This window comes from Camelus bactrianus, chromosome 3, assembly GCF_048773025.1.
Source record: "Camelus bactrianus isolate YW-2024 breed Bactrian camel chromosome 3, ASM4877302v1, whole genome shotgun sequence".
Lineage (NCBI taxonomy): Eukaryota > Metazoa > Chordata > Mammalia > Artiodactyla > Camelidae > Camelus > Camelus bactrianus.
Genome location: NC_133541.1, coordinates 9,327,485 through 9,351,996, shown reverse-complemented (window position 1 = coordinate 9,351,996; position 24,512 = coordinate 9,327,485). Strand labels below are relative to the sequence as shown.

General features: G+C 45.0%; 1 long non-coding RNA gene across 2 annotated transcripts; it reads right to left on the bottom strand.

Moving 5' to 3' along the window:
- Positions 1–24,151, bottom strand: LOC141575212 (uncharacterized). 2 transcript variants are annotated; one of them, XR_012502611.1, is made up of 5 exons: positions 24,014–24,151; positions 11,262–11,315; positions 2,886–2,978; positions 2,180–2,313; positions 1–545 (listed from the first exon to the last, which is right to left on the bottom strand). It is a non-coding gene; the product is annotated as an uncharacterized LOC141575212 (long non-coding RNA). The 2 variants fall into 2 exon arrangements; XR_012502612.1 differs by having other exon boundaries at positions 2,184–2,313.
- Positions 24,152–24,512: the final 361 nt, after the last annotated feature.

The window sequence follows — 24,512 nt, the reverse complement described above, 5'->3', positions numbered from 1 at the left end:
TTTTTTTTTTTTTTGCACTGCACCCTTGTTAGAAGTCACCAAATAAGAGGAGACTGGGGTGGCAACATTTATTTTTTCAACTTTCCAAGTCTCAGGAAATGTTTTTAAAGAAGGGAAAACAGACTACAGATCGCTCCTGCCATTCTGCCAGAAGCCTCGGGGAAGTTAAGTGGAGAACATCTGTCAAGACCTGGGGACAATATTCCAAAAACATCTGTCACCAGCAAGCAGCAAAAATCCCCAAACAACCAGAACATCTTTCCATATTTGTCCCTCTTTCCCGGCACCCAACAGCTTCTTCTAGTACGTTGCCGGCACGCGCAGTTCATCATGACGGTGCACCGAAGGCCCAGCACACTGACGCTGCGTGACATCCATTTAGGGGACGTCTCATCCAGCAGGTGTGCGCGTTTGTCTATGCGGATGACGCGGCTGTGAGCGGCCTGGAGACGGTGTCGGCCCGTCCCTCAGAGTCTGACAGCCTCCTTGGCTGCAGGCTTGCTCTCAGCTGGGAAGGAGAATGTCAGCAATGCTTCCATTTTCAGCTAAAAAACAAAACAAAGTTCTGACTCAGAAGGAGTGACATGGCCTTCCCCATGCCTTGACCGTGACCCGCTCTGCCCAGTGTGAGAGCTGGCATCTTTTCTGATTCAAATATTTGGAAACATGAATCAAGGGTTTAGGACAGTTGGGGACTAGGACCACCAGGCATCCAACGCGGGGCAGGGGATTCTGAGTCCCCCAGAGGCAGCAGGCCCTCCTGCTTCTCAGCATCCCGGGGCAGGTCCCTCCCAGCTGCCCTCCAGGCCCCTTCTTCCCTCCATCTCAGACGCAACAGCTATTGGGCACCTGCTTTGGGTCAGAAAGGGACTTTGATTTCCCTCAGAGCTGGGCTTCCAGCTTGAGAGACAAGAACCTTCGTAATAGTCATGATACAAAGGCCAAAACAAGTGATTCAGAAATAATAGCAGATGCAGGGTTCAGAGGCGAGGAAGGTCAGGAAGGGCTGATAGGATTAGGAGAGACTTTCTGAAAGACATCAGACTGCGGAAAAGCTTTGTAGAGACCAAAAGCAGTGGGGAGGCCATCCTGGGAGGGGGCCCGGCAGGAGCCCAGACAGCAATGAGCAGATGGGGTCTGAAGAAGACTTGGAGAAACATCAAGGTTATCCTGAGCCGGAGAGAGACAGGATGAGACCCAGCAGGAAGAGGAATGCTGTGGAAACAGGCCAACACCCACCGGACGAAGTTCATCCTTCCTGAAACAGGCCCCCCTGAATTTCTCTCCAGCTGAACCTCTCATGGGACTCTCTACCCCAAAGCTGTTACTGGCTTACTTCCTCCTAAGACCCAGAAAAAGGATAGGGGATCTAATTATGATTGACTTAAACCCTTGATCTTACCGAAGGGGAGAAGAGCACTCAGAATACCCTTTACACACACTCTGACCGCAACAGAATTACCCTAATGGCACACATTTGCTCCAAGGCACTCAGATGCAAAAAAAAGTCACAATTCTTTATTTTCCCTAAATCAAATGACAAACAGTGAAATGGAATAGAAGGTACAGAAGCAGACCTCCCCATGTGCATTCACTTGATTTATGACAGAGGTGAAGTACAGAGGTATAAGAAAAAGGTGATCCTTTCTATAATTGGTGCTAGGTCAATTGAATAGTCATACTTTTAAAAAATGAATCTTAGGCCCTCAGACTCTACATAGACACACACACACACACAAACCCATTTCAGGTGGTTGTGTACCCAGAAAATCACATAAGAGATTACTCATCTGATCTCAGAGTAGCAAAGATTTCATAAAGTAACACAAAAACACACTGACCATCAAGGAAAAGTTTGGGAAATTGGAAGAGATTAAAATGAAAACCTTTTGTCTGTGGAAGGTCAACATTAAGAGAGTGAATAAGAACTCACAGAGAGGGAGGTAATATTTCCAGTGCATATACCTGATAAAGAAGTTGTATCCAGACTGTGTGAAGAACTCCTGCAACTCAGTAAGCACCAGACAGGCGAACCGACAGAACAATAGGAAAAAGATGTGGACAGGCGAGCTCATTTATTAAGAGGAGCACCAAATGGCCAATGAACATATGAAGCGCCATTCAAAACTCATTCGTGATGGGGAAATGCTAACTGAAAGTAGAAAATACTATCACATACCCACCAGAATGGCCAACACAGAAGGGGTGTGATGCCAAGAATGTAGAACGGTCGGGACTCCCACACAGCGCTGGGAGGTGAGTGAACTCATTCCAGCCACCTCTGGAAACTGTTTGACGGTGTCAATGAACAATCTATAAGCGCAACAGAGAAGAATTTTATCTGAGCCAAACTGAGGACTGCAGCTCAGGAGACACAGCTTCAGTAAGCACTTGAATTGCATCCCCCCAGACTTAAAAATGGGGGAGGCTTATACAGGCAAAAAAACACACAGTTACATAAGTTGTTTGTCACGAGTTAGGATTAGAGCTGGCAAGAAGTGAGGAGGCTGGTTAAGCAAGGATTTGTTGGGGTCCAAAGTGTTTGCAGTTACAAGGGGAGACTTTGAGACCATAAGGTTGCAGCTGGCAGCTGGGAGCGGACAGTGTTTTGAGAATGGCTGGTGGAGTCCTTGAGTCTGATGCAGTTCAGAAAATTCAAGTTCTCAGTAATACAGGAATGTGTCTGAAACCATGTCCCCAGTGGCCACCCAGCTCCATTTTGAATGCCTGAACCACAGTTACTCCATTTTGAGTCTTAAATGCATTCTTTTCTTTAATGGTTAAAGCAGATGTACAATGCACATTCAATAGACCACAAACAGGTTGCTTTATTTAGCCTAAAGCTCAAGTTAAATCAGGTAGAAGCTGGAATGACTTCCCCATACCTTATTGTGGGAAAATTTCTTCCATGAACGGGATTTACTGAAGTTGGCCACACACAAACTCCACGACGCGACAATTCCAGTACTCCTAGCATGCTCCAAAGAGAAAGGAAAATATGTTCACACAAAGGTTTATGTTCGCATTTTTATCACAGCTTTATCTATAATAGCCAAAAAATGGAAACAATCAAACGTCTATCAACCAGAGAAAAAAAATAAGCTAATTGTGATACGTTTATACAATGGAATGCTATTCTGCAATAAGAAAAACTAACACTGATCTATATGGAAAGAAATATGCACACAATACTGTAGGTGACACTGTGATGGCAGAGAGAATCCTGGAAATAATCTAAATGTTTAATTTTTTAAAAAAAGAAATGCTTAAATAAATATGTTACCTCCATTCAACAGAATATCACACAACAGTTAAAAGAAATAAAATGAAATTGGGTGTGTTAATGAGGAAAGAAGGCCAAGATAAAGGAATCGGAAAGTTCAAGGACAGAGCAACATGTATAGAATTTTCCATGTGTTAAAAGTGTGTAGTACATTTGTGGAAACGTTCTGGAAACAGGTAAATGGTTAACTCTGGGGAAGGGCCTGGGGCTGGAGTAAGGTGACACCTGGCCACCGAGGCCACCCTCGCCAGGGGTGGAAGGCCAACTCATATTTCACTGCACACACTTTGCACTGCTTGAATTTCTTTAACACGAGCATATTATTTTCTTAGTTTAAAAGATTTAATTAAATAAGATGTAAAATGTTCTATAATTACTTTTTTTTTTAAAAAAAAGGATACAGTGGTGATTCCCATCAAATTTAATAATTTGCATCAGAAGATGTGGTGGGCGGAAAAATGGCCCTCAAAGATAGGCAGCTTCTAATCCTGGCCCTTGTGGATGTACCTTCAGGAGTAGAAGTGACTAAATTAAGGATCATGAGATGGGGGTATGATCTGGACTAGCTGAGTGTGCTCTAAAGGTAATCACACGTTTCCTTAAAAGAGAAAAGCAGAGGGAGATTGGGCAGAAGCAGGATTGGTGATGCACCTGGAAGATAAAGGAAGGAGCCCTGAGGCCACAAGCAGAGGAACTGTAAGTGGCCACTAGAAGCTGAAAAAGGCAAAGAAGCAGACTCTTCCCCCGGGAACTCCCAGGTGGAGTGCAGTCCTGCCAACACCTCGATTGCAGCCCTCTGAAACCCATTTCAGACGTCTGGCCTCTAGACCCAACAGAGAATACACACTGCTATATATAAAATAGATGAACAACAAGTTTCTTTTGTAGAGCACAGGGAACTATATTCAATATCTTGGAGTAACCCATTATGAAATATATATATATATATTATATATATACATATATACAAATGAATAAAACATTATACTGTACACCAGAAATTGACACAACATTGTAAGCTGGCTAGATGTCAATAAAAAATTAAACAATTAATAAAAATAAATTTAAAAATAAGAGAATACATTTGCATCACTTTAAGCTACCACATTTGTGGGACTAACAACATTTATAGGAAATTAATACATAAGATTTCCAAACATGGGAAAGAAAAAGTCCACTATTGGCTAAGACACGACTATATCGCAGACAGAGCCTTGCCATGTGGAGAACCCGAGCATCTAATGTAAACTAAAATCACGGACCAGGCTTGCCCACGTTTCCACCATGGGGATTTTATTTGTATGGCCCATTACCTCCACCACTGACATTTACTGGACTCTGGGTAGGAAGTTTTGGAATTTTGAGATTGAATTTTTCAGCTGAATACAATTTCTCTGCTCAGGAGACAATCCAACACAGGTTCATAAATCAACACACACACCCTGGCTGTAACACCAGATCAGACCTCCACCAACATCTGTGATGCAGTCGATTGTTAGTAAATGCGGGTCTTAATGAGGCTGTTTTTTAATATCAACTAAAATCACCTCTGGGCTCGCACTGAGATCTCCTCGGTTTATTACCTTTCCACTATGACTTAATGAGAAATAAGTGGCAAAATTTTCACATATGTGTGAATTAAGCAAGTGTGCATTTCTAAAATAGAATAGATCAATTGGAGGAGTGCTAATAATTGCCCAGTGATGACAGTTACCCTAAATGATCTTTTACCCTAATGCAAATTTATCCAGAGATGCAATACCTACATTTATTCAAAATATGTTCTCAAGTGCAGCGAGTGGGGTATGTAAATGCTCTAGGATTTCCCTCCCAATTTAGCTTGTAGATTCCAAGTACCGTGTTTTTTTCTCTCTTTTTTTAAAGTTGAATCTAGGAAAGGGAGAGGCTTAAAAAGCCAGACTTTCTAGCTTTCTAGTGGTGAATTTTTACCATTTTCTTGGTAATTAATTTTTAAGTCATGTCTCTCTCTCTCCTGAGTTTTCAATATTTGAAAATTTCTCCCTAAAGAATGAGGACCTGTGAGTTTCCATGACATCCCCTTTTGGAAAGGCTCAGATTTTTATAAAAGGGAAGTATAGAAGTATGTGCCAGGTGGAGAAGGAGAGAAGGGAGAAATTTGCCAAGAAATTCACTCTGCCAGTAATTCACTTCTTACATCCAGCACGAGGATCAGAACATGCACATGTCAACGATGCTTATGCACAAGTTTTCATTTTAACGTGGCTTCTGCCAAGGAACAAAGCTCCTTCTCTGGTATCCTTTCATCTTTTCAGGTCTTTGTTCTTGCCTCCAGCTCAAGACATCAAGACTCACAAAAAAAATAAATAAATAAAACAAAAACAAGACCAAGAACAAACAAACAAGACTCACCCTAAATCCTCAGACAGGACCACATCACATAATCTGCATTTTCAAGTACCAGTCTCTGACTGCAGACAGGACAGAACTAGATAGGTAGATAGATAGATAGATAGATAGATAGATAGATAGATAGATAGATAGATGAAAGGAAAGGAAGAAAACAAACAACAACAAACTTGTATCCTTGGCCTCAGGAAGACTGCCTGCTTAATATGCTCCAATGAGCACTTGCTGACTCTACTTTCTACAATAGAACAGTTCCCTAAACTAGGGGGTTATACAAAAAGGAAGGGAGAAGGAAGAGGAGGAGGAACAGAATTGCGGAGGAAGCTGTGTTTGAGATGAAACAGCTGCTGTTAATGTTGGCTCCCACCCCCTGGTCCAATTCAGCTGGGCATATCGCTAGGGGGAAGTCCATGTACCCGAGGGGGGGGGTTGCCCCAACACCCCTGAACTGTTGACGCATGACACCTGGAGGTGGTACAGGCCATCAGAACAATCATGACCCTCTGATCTCACTCTTGCTGGTCACCCCCACCCCTCCCACCCACCCACATCCACACACACAGGTCTCTCCAACCACAGTCTCAAAGAAATCATGTCAGTGCCTCTTCCAAGACTACATTTTTTAAAAAATCCCATTTTCCCCCAAAGATTTCCTTCTTCTTTCCTTTTCCCAGCCCTAGCTGCTTTGTGTATGCAAGTGTGTCTAATAGTGGCAATCACGACAGTCATTTATCCAGCAGTCGGGATGTGCTAGTTTCCACGCTGGAACCTCATCTCTTTCCTTTCCACCACCCAGCGTGGGACTCACACTAGGCGCCTATCTGCGTCCGAGACAGCTGAGATGCACGGGATTCAATTTGCCCAAAGTCAGGTGGTTTGCAGTTGAAAGACTAGCACCTTCCTCTCCGGAAAACGCGAGCCTTCAGCACTCCCGCCTCCCGGGAGGTAGGCGGTGGCACAGAATAGCTTTTGTGAAAGACAGAGTCGTGCTGCCAATTTATTTTTTAAATTTTTGTAAGTTCACTTCTGAAGTCACACCAAACTCCCCAACAGTTATGAAGCTACAGTCAGTTTCAAGATAGGAAGGAAGGAAAGAAGGAAGGGAGGGAGGGGGGGAAGTTTAGGGGATTTGTTGTGTTAAGCCCAGGGAAATTCTATCAATTCCTTGAGTTTCTACCTACCTTCCCCTAAAATGGGTCACTAATTCTGATGATTATTCCTCCAGATAAACAGAGTCAAACGCGAATGGACCATCCTGTTGCGGGTTTTCCCATTGACTTTACGCCTCAAGAGCAGGGGCTGTCAGGCTGACTGAGGAGCTATTTTTCATGGCTTATTGAGCCCGGGGCAAATGGGCTTCAGCGAAGGAGAGCAGTAAATCAAGCCCGTGGCCGGCCTCCAGCCACACGCGATAGCAGCCTGGATGTTAACGTAATTGGTGGAAGACTCCAGAAAGAGCAGAGAGCCTCTGTCTGACTCAGCCCCCGATCTCTGAGGGCCAGAGCCAAAAAGATGAAATAAGTCTCTGAGATGAGAAGTTCATGATTTTCCACCTTTTTTTTTTTTCCATATTCACAGAATGAGAACAAAAGGCTGCTTTGAAGAAATTGTGTTTTATTGGGTTTAGGAGGTGGGTTTATGAAATGAATAACCCTGCAATAGTGAGCAAAATGATGAGATACAAGCCCTAGAGAAACCCCAACGGGCCAAGTGAAAGCTGTGAATCCAAGACAGAAAAGGGAGGGTCTGTCGTGTAGATCTGAGTAATCTATTCATGTTTGCGCCCTTGCTCCCGCCACGTGGAAAGTTATTAAGGGGACTGTTGAGCCAGCAGGAGGAGAAGGCAATGCTAACAATGGTTTCTCAAGGCCAGCTTTGGAAGACAACTAGAAGGTGAGGATTTTTTTTTTTAAAAGTGAGAATATAATGAAATCACTAACACAAACACTACGCTTCAGGAATTATTTTCACGTGCAGTACAAATTCATCTGATCTAATATTTATGATCTCTGAAGCAGCAGCTGACGGACACCACCTGAGGCGTGCTTCTCCCAGGATTCAGGCACAAGGGGTCTGTGGAGGTGTGTTGCCACAGACGCCCATCATTGGGTGGGTGGAGTCAGGGAGCTGCAGAAGCCAAGCAAAGATGCAATTTCAGGTAGCGTCCCAGACTCCATCTGACTCCAAGAGGGGCTCTGAAGCGCACATTGTCCCTTAGGGCTTGTCCACCGATTAGCAGAGGAAGCTGGCTTTTGTACTAGGAGCCATCCTTGTGGGAAGCGGGGGCGACATAAACATCCAAACACTTCTATCTCTGTTTAAGAGCAAGGGAAAACAGGGCCCCGGGGCCATCATCTGAAGGTCACAGGTTAACCTTAGCTGTGGAATGCCAAGTCTCTGATCATGGGCTCACAGAGCAGGAAGAGGGTCCTCCCTCCTAAAGAACTCCTGCTCATCCTTCAAAACCCTGTCCAGGTGTCAGTGACACATTCCCTGATAACTGGTAACCCAAGTCGGGAACCTATTCTTTTGTGCTCTTCCTTTACCTGGAAAGAATATCCTTCTAGAGTAAGACTCATCATTACAATTTTAAAGACTTTTTCTCCATAAGCCCTCAGGGATCCCTGGTAGTAGGTCTGATCCTAGGGAACAGATATTAATGAACCTGTCTGTGACCCTAATTATCGCCAGGGGGGCAATGGGGAAGAGGCAGCCGACTAGCTGTGACTCACTAATGTAGCGCTAAGTGACTTCTAGCTGTAGAAAAAATTGTTTGTCAAGGCAATCTTCTGGAGATGCAGAAAAGAACCCTAGGAATGAGTGCCTAAGAAAACTTGATTTCAGATAACAAAGACCGTTCTCCAGAGAATAACACATTAAGCATCAAGAATCTTGTAAAGAGAGCTTCTCAAAAACCTGGGCTTTTCTTATTTTCATAGATGATTACGGAGCGATCGTATCCATTGTGGGGATGCTTCAGGAATGAAGGGGTTTCCTACAGAATGTGAAATACTGAAGATTAAAGCAAAGTCACGGTCAAGAAGATGCTCTTATTTTCACCCCACATTTAGGTGTTCATTCTACTGATGTTCAAAGTGGAAACACATTTAGCAAATAGTTCAGGTCTTTGAAGAAGTTCTCTTTTCAATTTCATCAGAAAGTTCACAGATGTATTTTACAAGACACAGAGGGAAAAGGAGATCAATTCTACTGCTGAGAGAGAATCCGGGTCAATTTTATAGATTCACATCCATGTGAAATCCACGTAGACACAAAATTTAGAAGACATCGGTTAAAAGAAAAATCACAAGAAGTATCAAAGTAAGTAAAATTGCTATATGTTCACAGCTCCATAAATGGAAAATATCCTTCCTGGGACTTTACCAAAATCAGCTTCTTTAACGTCTTATAGAAACTTCCACGGGCTTCCTGTAGTATTTCAAAAAAATCTTACACAACAGCGTTCCTCAGGAAAGAAAGTGAAGACTGGTGGCCAAAATTTCCATTTTCGCTCATTAAGATTTCAATCGATTTTACCTGAATAAGCTGTTTCATTCAATTCACAATGATTAACCTTAGCCCAGTCACTGAAAACCTTGAGGTCCTGGGATGCGGGATTTAACTGTCTTCATAATGTACTTGGAAGGCCACTGGGGAAGCCGAACAGAAAACGATTTTCTACACGGTGAGGACAAAGAGCCTGGACCTTGGGTACCTCCGTCTCCAACTGACCTTTGCGTTTTCTCTGCAGCCTAAGAGTGTGTTTCTCGCTGTTTTCTTTCTCTGCCAATATTTATGTAGATGTTAACTATACCCTTACCTCTAAATATTGCAAACATTTTAATTTAGGGACAAATCTTGCTTTTCTCTAGGGCTTTAATGTGGAAACAAAATTCTTATTTTATTTTACTTTATTTTATTTTTTAACTTTTTTTTATTGAGTTATAGTCAGTTTACAATGTTGTGTCAAATTCCACTGCAGAGCACAATTTTTCAGTTGTACATGAACAGATGTATATTCATTGTCACATTTTTTTTCCTACTGTAAGATCTTGCATGTATTTCCCTGTGCTATACAGTATAATCTTGTTTCTCTATTCTACCTTTCGAAATTCCAGTCTGTCCCTGCCCCGTTGGCAACCACAAGTCTGTATTTTATGTCTATGAGTCTGTTAAACTGTTTTGTATTTATGCTTGGTTTTTTGTTTAGATTCCACATATGAGCAATCTCATATGGTATTTTTCTTTCTCTTTCTGGCTTACTTCACTTAGAATGCCGTTCTCCAGGAGCATCCATGTTGCTGCAAATGGCGTTATGTTGTCAGTTTTTATGGCTGAATAGCATTCCATTGTATAAATATACCACAGCCTAAATGTCAATGAATAGGTGACTGGATAAAGAAAAAAAAAAAAAAAGGAAACAAAATTCTGATATGTTTTATCCTCTATTTATATCAAGGATGAGACTTGCTATAAAATTTCATGGAGTGCTCCAAAAAAACTCAGTCATCAAGATAACTAATTTCTTAATGCAATCTTTTCAAAAATAAAAACAAATGTGAAAAAATAATTCATGATAAATAAAATATTATAATTTTGATGACTCCATCTCACTGCCTCACCCTACTCCCTACCTGAATAGGGGCTCTGGCGTGGTCATAACTGGTCATTAGTGCTTCTGGGAACACAGTAGGGTGTGGTTCCTGGTTCCCACAAGCATGTGAGTAGGCCAGGTGACTGCCTCTGATCAATAGGTTCTGAACAGAAGTGACAAGTGTCACGTCTGGGCAGGAGCATGTGACTGCCAGTTCAAGATCCTCCTGAGTGCTTTTTTCTCTCACTCACAGTAAATGGAAATTTTCCAGAGCAGCAACACTATGTTGCAGGTCCCTGAATGACTATGTTGAGCCGAACCTCCCTATAAACCCACAATGGACATGGAGCATGAGTGAGGAATCAGCCTTTGTGATTTCACTATTCTGGTGGTGGTGGGGGGGGATGTTTGTCACAGCAGCTAACTAAGCCTCTCCTGACAGATACAGATTATCAGCAAGGTTCTCGTTCTGGGACTCCTCAGTTTTTCAGGTGAAGGAAGCAAAGCTGTCCTTAACACTCAGTCTTATGCCTGAAACTCCTTCTTGCCTTGAAGAGCAAACTGCTTCTTCTCTTCTTCCCAACTCACCTGTAGATTTTATTCTTAAGACTGAGGGCTTTGAAGATGGACAGACACAGATTTGAAAAGTTTGTTTCACCTCTTACAAGCACCCCAGGATTTAAGACAGCTGATGATCATAAACGTTCATTGCCAAACCTATAAAATAAGGTTAGAAATACTTCCCATACAGGCAGTTACAGAATTAAATGAGATAACAAATGAATTCACTTGGAACACAGCAGAGAATTAATAGATTTTGATCTAATTGTACTCAAACCATCCTGAAATGCTTGCTAAAATGCAGATCTCCACATCACCCCCAACACTGGAAATCCAAGACCCAGGGGTCTGCATTTTAGCGGACCTCCTGGGTTTTACAGAAGACACTTTCCTCAAGAAGCCCTGGGTTCTTGCAGAATGTGTAAATTTACTTACTTTGCTAAGAACAGCCCTGGGAGGAGAATCACTCTCAAGTCAGTCTGCAACAACCTAGAAGAGTAGAAGGAAAAAAACAGTGTGGCTCTGAAAAAATAGTTCTGCCAGGCTATTAACCTTTACCAATCCTAACGCAGTTATGGTAAAGGTGGATTTAAAATTTCCAATATTAGAAGAGTGTGTGGTTTAGTTGGGTACAAACTCCCATTTTTATTAAGAAACCTATAAAACATGCCTATACAACAAATAGGTTGGTACTCAACTATTTGGAGCATCACACTGGTACAAAATTACCTCTTTTCCGTGTTGAATTCGGGAGAGTGACAATTCCAGTGAATCAGAGGAGCAAGGGGGCATCCCAGAACCTGTGGACTTCCCTTGTTAAGCTTCACTGGGGTCCTAATATGGGTAATCAAACTCTTGCCTGCCTTCAAACAGATGCACCTTGACTATATAAAAAGGAGAGGAACGACCCCTACTGGGATTCACCGTCATAATCAGCACACCGCGGGGCATGGGGGCAGCTACCTGGAAGAGGGGGGATGGGAGTAAGCGTTAGTTGGAGATCGAAGATACGGGGCCAGAAAGACCAACGTGCCAGAGACGTGCTGCTGAAAGGCCAGAAGAAGCCTTTACTTTTGTGTCATCAGGTTGGAGTCATCACGTTTCCGGGACTGCAGGGGGGGGGGTGGTCCTCTCCATGACCTCAGATATTCTACTTGCAGAGATTTTCCTGACAAGCTGGAACTCAAGAGTACTGAGCTCAGGGACATTTTGGACATTTTCTAAGGTTTAAGCCTTAAGAAGAACTACCTGTTCAAAGACAAAAGAGGACCCGGATCTGTGCGCACTCCCTCGGGGCCCCACCCTGTGGGGTCCTCGTAAGTACTCATATGGGAAGCCACGGTCATCCCTTCAATTCTCCATCCTCAGAGCGTCGACTTACCAGGGCACCTAATCATCTGCTGAGATCCTACCAGGAGTCCCCAAAGGACCCCACACCTTGCTTCTCAGCCCACGGAATGTGGATCATACTGTTCTGCGTTTTGTATCCACCTGAGCATTTGCTGTAATGCTATTCGCTTACTGTAAGAGCGACACTGTGTGACTGGGGACCTATTGAGATGCACAAAGATGAAAATGTCCTCTCAGGAGGGTCTGTCGAGGAACACGCTTATATTGTTTACGTTGTAGTGTGGGGACCGGGGTGGCATGTGAACGTGTTTTCTGTGCAGCTCAAGGGCATCGAGGCATTTCCAGGGTTCAGGGGTGGCCCACTGCGGTCCTTGTTCATGAGGGACTGAAAAGCTCCAGAAAAAGAACTGGAGCTCATGGAAGAAAGGGCCAGGGTGCCGAGGCTGGATCAGGGGTCAGAATGAAAAGTGAGCATGATTTTATGTGAAAAAGGCCTCCGTAAGTCTAATGTCCCTTAACCCAGGTCCCTGTGGACTCATGCCTGCATCCTGGTCGGAAGACTGCAATAAAAAGCAAGTGAAATATAGATGAGCTGTTTCATCGGAATCTCCCTGTGACAATGGGAGCGTAAGGCAGCAGCACTTAAGGGTTTTCGCCCAGTGAAGGATGTCACAAACAAGGAAAAGAGACAGATGGCCACTCAGAGAAGATAGTTTAACTGTATAAAACAACAAAGATCTTTAAATTAAAAATAAAGATAGTAGATGGTTTGAAAAAGGCTGGGGAGGGGGTGCCGGGGGCACCAATAACCAACAAGGTACAGGCAGAGGTGCTGAAAGCTGCAGTGGAAAGGAAAACAAAACAGTGATGGCAAATCAGCATCAGAATGACAAAGATGGAAGGGGAGCCCCTCCCCAGTGTTGGAGATACGGGGAGATGGGAACACTTGTGTGTTGCTGCCGGGCATAGGCAGCTCCTGGGGAACCAGTGAAACCCAGGGCAGCCGTGTGTAAGACTCCATGAAGCTAAGTCTGTGGATCAGAATCCACTCCTATCTGTCCATCCAGAGAAACGGTCACATCCATCCCAAGGACCATGAACAAGGATGTCCGCCGAGGTCTCGCCTGTGGCCACGTGGAAGAAGAGACAATCAAAGCATTCTCATCTGGGAAGTGCCCAGGAAAATGTGGTGGCACACACAGCAGAGTGTGCACAGGGCAGAACGAGACAGCAGACCAGGTGAATGGACAAGTTCATAGGAAACACTTTCCAAGTCAGCACACACACACACACACACAAAGCAACACCACACATTCTGTGCAGACACCATCTAAATCTGGGCCGCTAGAAGCAGAGCCCGAGACAAGAGCCCGACGTCTATGGTGCTTGGTGGGTGGTGGGAATAGCTCAGTGCTAGAGTGTATGCTTAGCATGGACAAGGTCCTGGGTTCAATCCCCAGTACCTCCATTAAAAAAAAATAAAGAAAAACAAAACTAAAAACAGATGTCTATGATGCTTTGAGGAGGGGCTTTCAGGAGAAGGAGGGTGAGAAAGCAGAAGAGGGCAGAGATTCAGATAAAGAAGAGTAAGAGGATGAGGCATCCACCCACAAACACATCAAAATACATCCACGTGTGGAACAATTCTCACTGAAATCTAACTGGAGACTGACACAAAGACTTCTGTACAACAAGGCTGCAAGCAAGATACACACAAAATCAAGTATGGAAAGAGGAAAAGCAATTAGATTGGGACCTGTGCCCCTGGGAGGGGACGTAGAGGAAAAGGGAGATTACGCTGGAGTGGAGATCCAACCTGGGGAGTGAGCAGTTTGAGCCAAGATTGGACAAGCCCTCTTGGTTGGTTGGAGCACTGCTGGGACTAATATAATGGCTCTGGGAAACCTGGGACTCTGCTCACAAGGAAGACTTGCCCCCAAGGCAGGGCAAGAAAGGGCAGAAAGGTCTGCTCTAGAGGCTGCCAGGTTTCCTGCAACCACCTCCCCATGCACCCAGCCTTGGCGAGAGAATGCTCCAGCCCCACTCATTCCACATCATGCTGCAGCACTGAATCTGGGAAAAGACCTGACTATGGGATGCAGAAGTGACCCAGTCCCACAGCGGAGCTTGCATAGGATGGTGTTGGCCACTTATTTAAGCAGCACCTCAAAAGCCACCCAGATCTCCGATGGTGTCTGCTCCACCAGAGCTCAGCCCCATGATATATGCTGAAAGGCCACATCGGCTCCACCTGTCCTGCAGAACGATTCCACAACAGGATGGGGGTGGCAGAGGCTGGGGGCTGATTGGCTGTGAGGAACAAAGGGGACTTGCACCCAAGGCTGTGTCTGAACAGAGCTGTGGATGCCTGCACGGGCGATGCACTGGACCTCCGTGGCTGATAGGAGCCAAGAGCCCACGTGGGCCTCACTTGCTTCAGCACTCCCCACTTCTGGGGCAAGTGTCATAGTGTACAGAAAGGGAAAAACGAATGCTTAAAGGAGACAGGGCCATCTCAGGCCCAACCCTTGCCACTTCTATTTAACATAGTATTGAATGTCCTCGCCACAGCAATCAGACAAGAAAAAGAAATAAAAGGAATCCAAACTGGAAAGGAAAAAGTAAAGGTGTCACTGATTGCAGATTACTTTATTTTTTATTTATTTACTTTTTTATTGAAGTATAGTTGGTTTACAATGTTATGTTAGTTTCTAGTGTACAGCAAAGTAATTCAGTATTCTGGAACTTAAGCCCATTGCAGTCACATCATTTGTAAATATTTTCTCCCATTCTGTAGGTTGTCTTTTTGTTTTGTTTATATTTTCCTTTGCAGCACTATTTTCAATAGCCAAAATATGGAAGCAAATGAAGTGTCCATTAGCAGATGACTGGATAAAGAACATGTGGGGTGTGTGTGTGTGTGTGTGTGTGTGTGTGTGTGTGTGTACATACAATGGAATGCTACTCAGCCATAAAAAAGAATGAAATTCTGCCATTTGTGATGATATGGATGGACCTAGAGAATAGTATGCTTAGTGAAATAAGAAGTTAGACAGAAAAACAAATATTGTATGTTATCGCTTATGTGTGGAATCTAAAAAAATGAATGTATACAGCAAAACAGAAACAGACTCATAGATATCAAAAATAAGCCAGTGATCACAAGTGATGAGAGGGAAGTTGGGCGGAACATTTTAGGGGTATGGGATTAAGAAATACAAACTACTATGTACAAAATAGATAAGCAAAAAGGATATATTGTCTAGCAAAGGGAATTATAGTCATTATCTTATAATAACTTTAATGGAGTATAAACTGTAAAAATACTGAATCACTATGCTGTACACCTGAAACTAATATAATATTGTAAATCAACTATACTTCAATTTTTTTAAAAAAAAAACAACAATAATAAAACTATCTGGATCCCAAAGGAAGGCTAATAAGCAGAGTACAGCACACCTCACAGACAGTGCAAGTTTGGTTCCAGACCAGAGCAATAACGCTGGTGCTGCAATAAAGCAAGTCACACACACACTCACAAAAAAGCAAGACGGGGCAGGGAAGGAAGCTCCGCCAGGGAGTGGGCTTAAGGAAAGTCTAGAAAAACGCCCTGGAGCTGTGGGGTATGAGGCACATCCCGGCGTGGACCCCAGCTTGAGGCAAGCGGCTGGCCTTCTGTACCCGCTAGCAGACAGTCTTGGGCTGGGGTCCCTCCACCCTGGGGGCGTGTGAACTCCCATCCAGGAGGCTTCCTGCTGTAAAAGCGAGTGTCACCATCCGGAGACAGGACAGCTGGGGCTGTCAGCAGCCAGCACGCAACAGTGGAGGTCAGGCACAGCACCTGGGAAGGGGTCCAGGTGGGGCACTTTGGCATCTAGTGCAGATGTAAACACCTCTGGAGGCAGGAAAGGGGAGAGGGGGCTGGTGGAAAAGGAACGGCTCAGACAGTGATGAGAACTCGCCGGAAACAGGAATGTGATGAACTCAACCCCGGAACTTTGTGACTGTGAGAGGGGACGGCGCACGGGAGGGGTCAGCGCTTGCCGCGCTCCTCAAATCTGTTATAAACCGGGAAGGATGGCCACCCTGCCACCTGCCGGCAGATGGCGCTGCACAAACAACGTGTAGGCTGCAGAGGGGTGGCTGCTCTGGGCCCAGGTTTGTCTGCGAACAAAAAGAATCAGCGGAATTCAGATCCCCCGTCGGCGAAGTGGAATCTCTGGAGCCACAGAAACAAATGGTCACAGAGGTGAGAAGAACACGAAAGCAGAGGAGGCACAAAACTTCCCTCCATGTAACCGACACGGAAGAGGCAGAGCCGGATGAAACCCTGGGCTCTGCTGGGCGGGAGGACAAGGTTGGAAGCAGCAAACCCCCAGTTGGCCAGAACCCCAAACGAGGGGGCGAGGGCTCTCCTACAGAAGCAGATTGCTGCACAGAAGAAGGAAGAATTCAAACAGAAATGATGATCTGTGTGTGTGTCGGGTGGGGCGGCCTCGGCCTTTGTGTCGGGAGCCGCTGCTGGCTGGCTGGCTGGCTGGCTCTGCCTCGCTCAGGCAAAGCAGAAGCACTCAACAAGCTGTGACGGCGTGTGTATCACACACACGTAGGTGCACACTCAGACATACATGCACACAAAAGAATGCCCCCCTCTTTTCTGAGCCAAGCTTTGTCTCTTCTGCCCAAGAGAATGGCTTTGGGGAGCCCTCTGTCCCATGAAGACCTCCAGGTCGATAGTCCCGGGGCTTCTGCCCACAGCTGTTCACTCCTGTGAGCCAAGGTGCAGACCGAGGGGCTGACCAACCCTCAGGAACACTCCAGATTGGCTTCTTCAACCCTCAACCCATCACACAACCTTTTTCCATTCTTTGCCGAGCCTCAGAAATCCCAAGTGCAAATTAATTTCTGCAAACCTCTCCTAGCACGCTCGCCCTCTCAAGCCATCAGTCTCGACCAAATGTGATGAGATCCTAGGCCGGCGAGTCTCAGTGTGTGGTCCCTGACCAGCAAGCAGTGCAAGCACCTGGGAGCCTGTTAGAAATGCCGGTTCTCAGGCTCCACCCCAGACATACTGTCAGAATCTCTGGAGTTAGGCCCAGGATGCTGTGTTTAAATGAGCTCTTGAGCTGGTCCCTAGCGCCAGCGTGTGAGAGACCCTGCCCCAGTCTGTGCCTTGTCCAGCCCAGGATGGGCCTCCAGAGAAGGAAGTCTCCGCCCCACAGGAGTCAGGATCCAGTGCCTTGGGTCCTCCTCCCTGGAAGCCGAGCCTGAAACAGGGAGTGAGCGGAGCCTGGAGGAAGGGGCGCTACACTTTGCAGAAGGATGAGAGGAGGAGGACCAGGGAGAGACGCAAACAGGGGCGTGGGCTCCGGCAAAGCCTTCATCCTGACCCCACCGAGAACTGGGAGCACAAATAGTGCCCAGAGCCAGGCCCGCCCGAGGCCGGGAGAGCCGCTTTTGTCCGCGTGTCGTCGGCGGCTGTGGGCTGCCCTCCCCACCAGGGATGTGGCCAGGCCTCCTGGCGGGCAGCAGCTTCTGTTCCCTGGGCAGGGGGCAGTTCTCAGAGAAGAGAGCGTTTCTGAGCCACCGGCAGCCCGGACTCAGAGCAGCGGGGGAACCAGTGTGGCAAAGGGTACCTAGGGCGGGTCACTTCTCTCTAGCCCCCCCAGTTCCCTGAATGTCACAAACCTTCAGGATGTCTGGCCCCAGGCCTGAGGCAAGGGCAGTGGGTCCTGGGTGGACTCCTTTTCCAGGGCTGCTGTAACAAAGGAGCAAAAATTGGGTGTTTTCAACAACAGAAACTTTCTCCCGAGTCTGGAAGCTAGAAGCTCCAGATCAAGGTGGTGGCAGGGCCGTGCTCCCACCCAAGGCTCTCGGGACGAATCCTTCCTCGCCTCTTCCTAGATTCTGGTCCCAGCAGCCCTCAGTGCTGCCTGGTTAGGAGACCCATCACTCTAGTCTCTGCCACCATCAACGTGTGTCCTTCTCCTTGTGTGCCTGTGTCCTCTTCTCTTCCTATAACGACACCAGTCACTGAATGTGGGGGTGGGGGCACCCTAATCTGGTATCACTCATCTCCATCTTTGACTACTTACATCTGCAAGGACTCTATTTCCGAACAAGGTCGTTTTCACAGGCATCAAAGGCTAGGACTTCAACATAGCTTTTGAGGGGAACAGAATTCAGCTCACAACCCTGAGGCTGAGCTAGCATGCCGCAGGGGCCACCACGCCCCCAGCCAACCTCCAGGGAATTCATTGTCCCTCCCTTGAGCAGGAAGTTGCCAACAGTGCTAAAGCCAACTTTGGAAGATGGAAAGACCAGTCATCACTATGGGCCAACTGACCTAAAGAAAAAGAACATTCAAACAGCCTGGAAAGTTCCTTTTCCTGGCCTGTTTCTCAGTCGAGTGGGTGGAGTTTGGCCCTTGAAAGAGTGTCAAAGGGCCAGCCAGGGCAGCAACCAATGACTGTCCCACAGGGGGAGCCAGTCCGGGCACCTTTTGTGCCTGGAGGAACAGCCATGATGCTCGTGGCGCCAGATCCCGCTGTGAAATAGTCCCCAGGCGCTTTTCCTTTCCAGGAGTTCTGCCTCTTCGTTTTCTTTGGGCCCTGCAAGCCTTCCTCCACCGTCACCAGGCTGTGAGGCTGCAGGGCAGAGCTGGCCCCAAAACGGCAGCCCTTCCAAGTCACCAGACTCTGCCCTGGGAAGCTCCAGGGCGAACCCCTGGGAATCCAGGGCAGAGGCGTGGTCTTGGAAACCCCGCGTGTCCTTTGTAAGATCCAGACAGGCGAGGGAGGAAAAGCTTTCGTTATTGTTCCGAGGAACATCCAGAGCCCAGCCTGGGGAGACCCAGAGCAGAGAGCTCGTCCCCAGAATATGGGCAGATAGACAGCCCTTCCTGGGCGGGGGTGGCGGAGCTCCGGAGGGGACAGCAAGCCTGGGAGGGGAGGGCGTGGCTCTGAGGCCCCTCTTGAACCAAGCTCCCTCCTCCCCTATAGGGTCCCAGCCCAAGAGCAGGGCAGACTTGTCTGAGCATCTAGTGGGGAGCTGACTCCTCAAGTGTCCTGAGCCACATGGACTGGTCCTGGGAGTACAGAAAAGGGAGCCCCCAAAGTTGGCCTAGGGAGCCGAGAAGAGCTAAGAATTGAGAGGCAGGATGCATGGTGCGGAGAAGACTGTGCCCTGCCATACGGGACCCCTTGGGCCACCGAGCTGGGGACTAGATGCAGGGCCAGGCTGAGTTTCCAGAAGCTGAGCGAAGACCTGGGTGACAACAGCACCAGCAGTGTTGACAGCCCAGCTCTCTGGGTCAGTCACAGAGATCCCCACAGAGGCTGCCAGACCAGACCTTTTGTGTCATGGCCACACTTGCTAGAACATAGATACCCCCCCCCCCCCAGGGAAAGGAGAGGGGTAAAGGGATTAGAAAGCCTGAATTAACCATGTATTTCCCCTAAAAAGATACTGAATTTTCAAGCAGGACTGACAGAATTGCCTGGAATCGGCAAGATTAAGTTCTCTGCCATGAGCAGAAATGAGGGCTTGTGAGTAAATTAAGCTCAATTATAAAACGATAAAGAAAGTTTCACGTCTGCACACGGGAGTATTATGGTTATGCAATTTGTACCCACCATACAAGAACTGTAATTGCAATTCAAGGCAACATGTGATATATGTCACATCAATTGTGCAAGCAAAGTGTTCTACGATTTCAAAGAAAGGAGAAAGCGTACCTGCTGGAGTTTTAGAACCTGTCTCTGTTTGTAACTCAGCCTCTTCATCTTACAGACCGCCTGGCACCTTTCCTCAAACCCAACTTTCCATCGCTGTATTAGTTATGACTCTTTCTGCTGCAAGTGACAAAAACCCTAACTCAAATCAGCTTAAGAAAAGGAAAAGGAATTTATTTGCTCACAAGACTGAAGAATCCAGAGGGAGCTCTTGCCTCAGGTATAGTTTGATCCAGGCTCAAGTCAAGTAATTTCACCAGGATAAAGTGCTATCTCTGGATTTCTTGGTGCTGCTTCCTTGATATTGGGTCCATGCTCAGACCCTGTGTGTTTGCAAGATACCTGCCACAGTTTCAGCCTCGTCATCCTTCCACACATTCTGCCAACAGGAAAAGCAAGTCTGCTTCCCTGATAACAGCAAAAACCTAGGAATTGAATACCCTTAGCCACGATGGGTGGGATTGGTGCCATGTGACCATCAGGAAGCCAATCACTCTGTTCAGAAGAATGAAATGTGCTGATTGGCTTACACATGGAACAAGATGGCCTCAGAAATGCATCATCAGAGAATCGGGACAAAGGTTCCCACAGGGCAAGGAGAGAATGCTGGGGGCAAAAACAATAAATGTCCATCACACCTCACAGTCCAAACTTGGCCTGGGTATGGGTCTCCTAGGGCTGCAGTAACCCAGTACCATAGTCTGGGCGACTTAAACAACAAACTTACTGTCTCACAGCTCCAGAGACCGGAAGTCTGAGATTAAGTTGCCAGTAGAGTTGGTTGCTTCTGAGGTTGCGCCTGGTGGCTTGCTGTCAATCTTTGCTGTCCCTTGGCTTGTAGAAGCATCACCCTGATCTCTGCCTTCATCTTCGCATGACGTTCTCCCTGTGTGTGTGTGTCTCTTTTTATAAGGACACTGGCTATAATTTATTAGCGTCCATTCTAATGACCTCATTTTCACTTAATTACCTCTGTAAAGACCCTATTTCCAAAAAAGACCACATTCTCAGATACTGAGCTTAGGACGTCAACATGTCATTTTGGCCAGGAAGGGAGCACAGTTCACCCCATAGCAGCCTGGTTTTGTATCAGATATTTTAAGGGCACTTAAAATCTAGTTGCTACTTTCTAACTTTCACATCTTATGGAAGCATCTTAGCAAAGACTGTTATTTCCTTTTGGAACACTTCTGCTGTCATTACTACTCATCTCTCCATCAGCAAAAACTCATACGTTCTCCAATATTAACACAATATGATTATTAAATATTTCTTGCTTACTTATATATTCTTGTATAAGATATTACATAACATTTTCCGCTATCCATAAGAACTAGGAATGGCCAAATACAGTTCCATACCTGAGCAACGAAGAAGCAAACATTACCTCTGTCAGAGATAAGCTAATATTAATCATTATTGTCAAAATAAAAAAAAAGAAATGTCCTGTTGTTCAAGCAAAATTGTCAGGCAACTTAAGTATAATCAAATACTTGAAGGAAATTCTAGTATATTAGAAAACTGTATCAACAAGGGAAGTCTCGCTGGGGAGGGTATAGCTCAGTGGTAGAGCTCCTGCTTAGTATGCACTGGGTCCTGGGTTCAAACCCCATAACCGCCATTAAAAAAAATAATAATTGTGAATAAATAAGTAGCCCTAATGATCTCCCCTTACAAATAAGAAAATAAAATTAAATTTAAAAAGAACAAGAGAAGACTTAGAGTGCTCGTTGGCTTGGAGGAAATAAATATGAAGCAAAGTTTACAAGTTATTTTTTTCAAGATTCTTAAAGTTACACTTCTCTGTGGTCAGCAAAAATAGTGATTTATTTCATAAATGGAAAAAGAAAGCCGTAATCTGTCACTAGCTCACTGCTGTAATTGGATCCTTAGCTGGTGCACAGTCCAAAAATGGAGGTTGAAGTCCTGTCTATTAACTGTTACATTTTGGACTTGTGTATGATTTCTTGTTCATTAAACTGGTAAATCCCTTGGTTAAAGGCTGCATTTGCGAATCGTTGATTGGCCCTAAGTTTACTTGGACTGTGGGGGGGGGGGAGGTGGGGACCAGGGTTCTAATCTATAGACCCAAAACTATTTATTTATAACTTTCAGTCTTAATTTTCCGAGTCACACCATGGGCATGTCCATATTTACCTCATTAAAAGAGTGAATTCCAATTTTCAAAGTATTAACAAATGGTCTTTCTTCCCATCAAAGCATCAAATGCTTTCCAAGGAAGAAGAAAGACTATAATATTTGCAGATCATCTAGAATACTAGATTGTTAGAATTCAAATTCAGAATGTTTTTCTCTATTGTCTTTTTGCTGGTCAAATAGAGAAAGACAAGCCATATTCAATGTGATTGTTAATTTTCTTGTCTGTGATAGCAGTACTGTGGTTACGTAAGTGATTGCCCTTATTTTAAGGAGATGTGTGCTGTAGTATTTAGGGATGAAATGTCAAGATATTGGCAACTAACTTTCAAATGATTCAGTAAACACCATCTATATACACACACACATATATATACATATATAATATTTGCAATTGTTGAGCTTAGAGTTTAGATCCTATTGTGCTATTCTCCCCATTCTTCTCACTTTCTGTATATTTGAAAAATTTTATAATAAAATGTTGTGAATGAAATGGGATGGTGAAGATGGGAAATGTTTTCTTCCTTTGGTAAATTTAACACTTAACGCTTACCCTTAGCGGGGAAGGTGTAGTTCAGTGGCAGAGTGCTATGCTTAGCAAGCATGAGGTCCTGGGGTCAATCCCCAGTATCTCCATTAAAAATAAAGAAATAAATCTAATTACCTCCCTCCACAAAAAAAAGAAAAATATTTTTTTTAAACATTTACCCTGCGCCTACACATCCAAGGTTCAAACTCATCACTCCTCCACTCACCACCCCAAAAGAACACAGTAAGGCTCAAAGCCCTTTAAAATAGTGTTAGGAAGTGAAAACATTTCCATTTATATTTTCAAATTCTTGCCTACTTAATGGAGTGTTTTAAGGTTAAATGAGCTTATTTGAGTAAGATGCTTAGGACAATACTTGGCATAAAGTAAGTGCTCAATATACTACTGTAACTGTTACCTAAAAATACAGCGCCTGCTCATTGCCTGGTGCTAGCACGGAAGTGTCACAGGTGCCGCTCCGCTAGGAAATGACAGGCGTTGGTAGGAAGAAAAGACCCCTGCCGCCTACGGTGAATAGAGGAGGTGAGACAGAGAAGGGGGACTGGGGCTTCCACTGGCAGGAAGGTTAGAATTCAGAGATGTGGAAGGGATACGCATGGCCTCTCACTGTCTTGTACACACGCTCTCTCTCTCAATAATTCAAGAAAGAAAGGAAGTCTTCTAATAAAATGTGAGTCTTTAATTGACTCCACCCTGACCCCAACCTGAAGTGGCATGAAGCCCAATTACTGCGGCAAACACTTGTCATAGTTCAGCAAGGATACCTTGAGCCAGAAAAATGGCTCCTTCCAAACGTTAGTTGACTTATGTCATTAAAAACATCTACCTTTCTATATCCGCGAGCTTCTTTCAAAACAGGAAGAAACTCACAGATGTAGAAAACAACCTTGCGGTTTCCAAAGGGGAAGTGGGAGGTGGGGGTAGGGATAAATCGGGAGTTTGAGGTCAGCAGATACAGAGTACCACATACAGAATAGACAGACAACAGGGTCCTACTGTACAGCACAGGGAACTAAATTCCGTATATTATAATAAACCATCATGAAAAACAGTATGAAGGAGAATATATACATGTATAACTGAATCACTTTGCTGTTCTCGAGAAACTAACACAACATTGTAAATCAAATATACAGCAATACAAAAAGACTAATCATATTTAAGAAGTCAAAGTAATAGATAAAATATAATAAAATAATAGGTTTTTTTCTTAAGTCTACCTTTCTTTATATATGAAACTTCAAATTTTTTTGCGAACCTTTAAGAAGTTAAAAGTTGTGATGTAAGCCATATCATGTCGGTCAGCTAAGACTAGAACAAACACAGTTGGACCACATTTTTACAACGAATGGCATGGTACATTGCAATACAGAAAGTCATTCCCCCTACATTACCTCCTCCGAGCCTCCGACATTCTTCGGGGCAGTCGGGATGCGAACCCAGCTTGTCTCATCCTGCACCCCACACTTTTTTGTGGGGGATTTTGAAGGGAAAGTTAGCGTGTGCATTTCTGGAGTTTCACTCTCTAAACTTAACTATTTGAACATCTGGCGTATGATTACAACCCAGCCAGGAGATGGATTCCATCTGTGAGCTATATTAGCTGAATAACTTTGCATGAAACTTTTAACATTTCCGAACCTCAATTTTCTCATCCTTATTTACCACCCAGATTATTATGTTGATCAAAGAAGGTATGTGAAGGCAGTTTGTGAATTTTAATGCTCTCTATGATGTTATTGATACTGTTCTCAATGACCAATTCTCTAAAGAACTTACAGAGAAAAGCTTAATAAAGAGCAATGAATAGTTTCACTCTCCAACTTGGCATAGCCTCAGACCACCACTTACTGAGTGCTAACGGTGGCCCAGGCTGTGTGCCCAGCTTTCTCA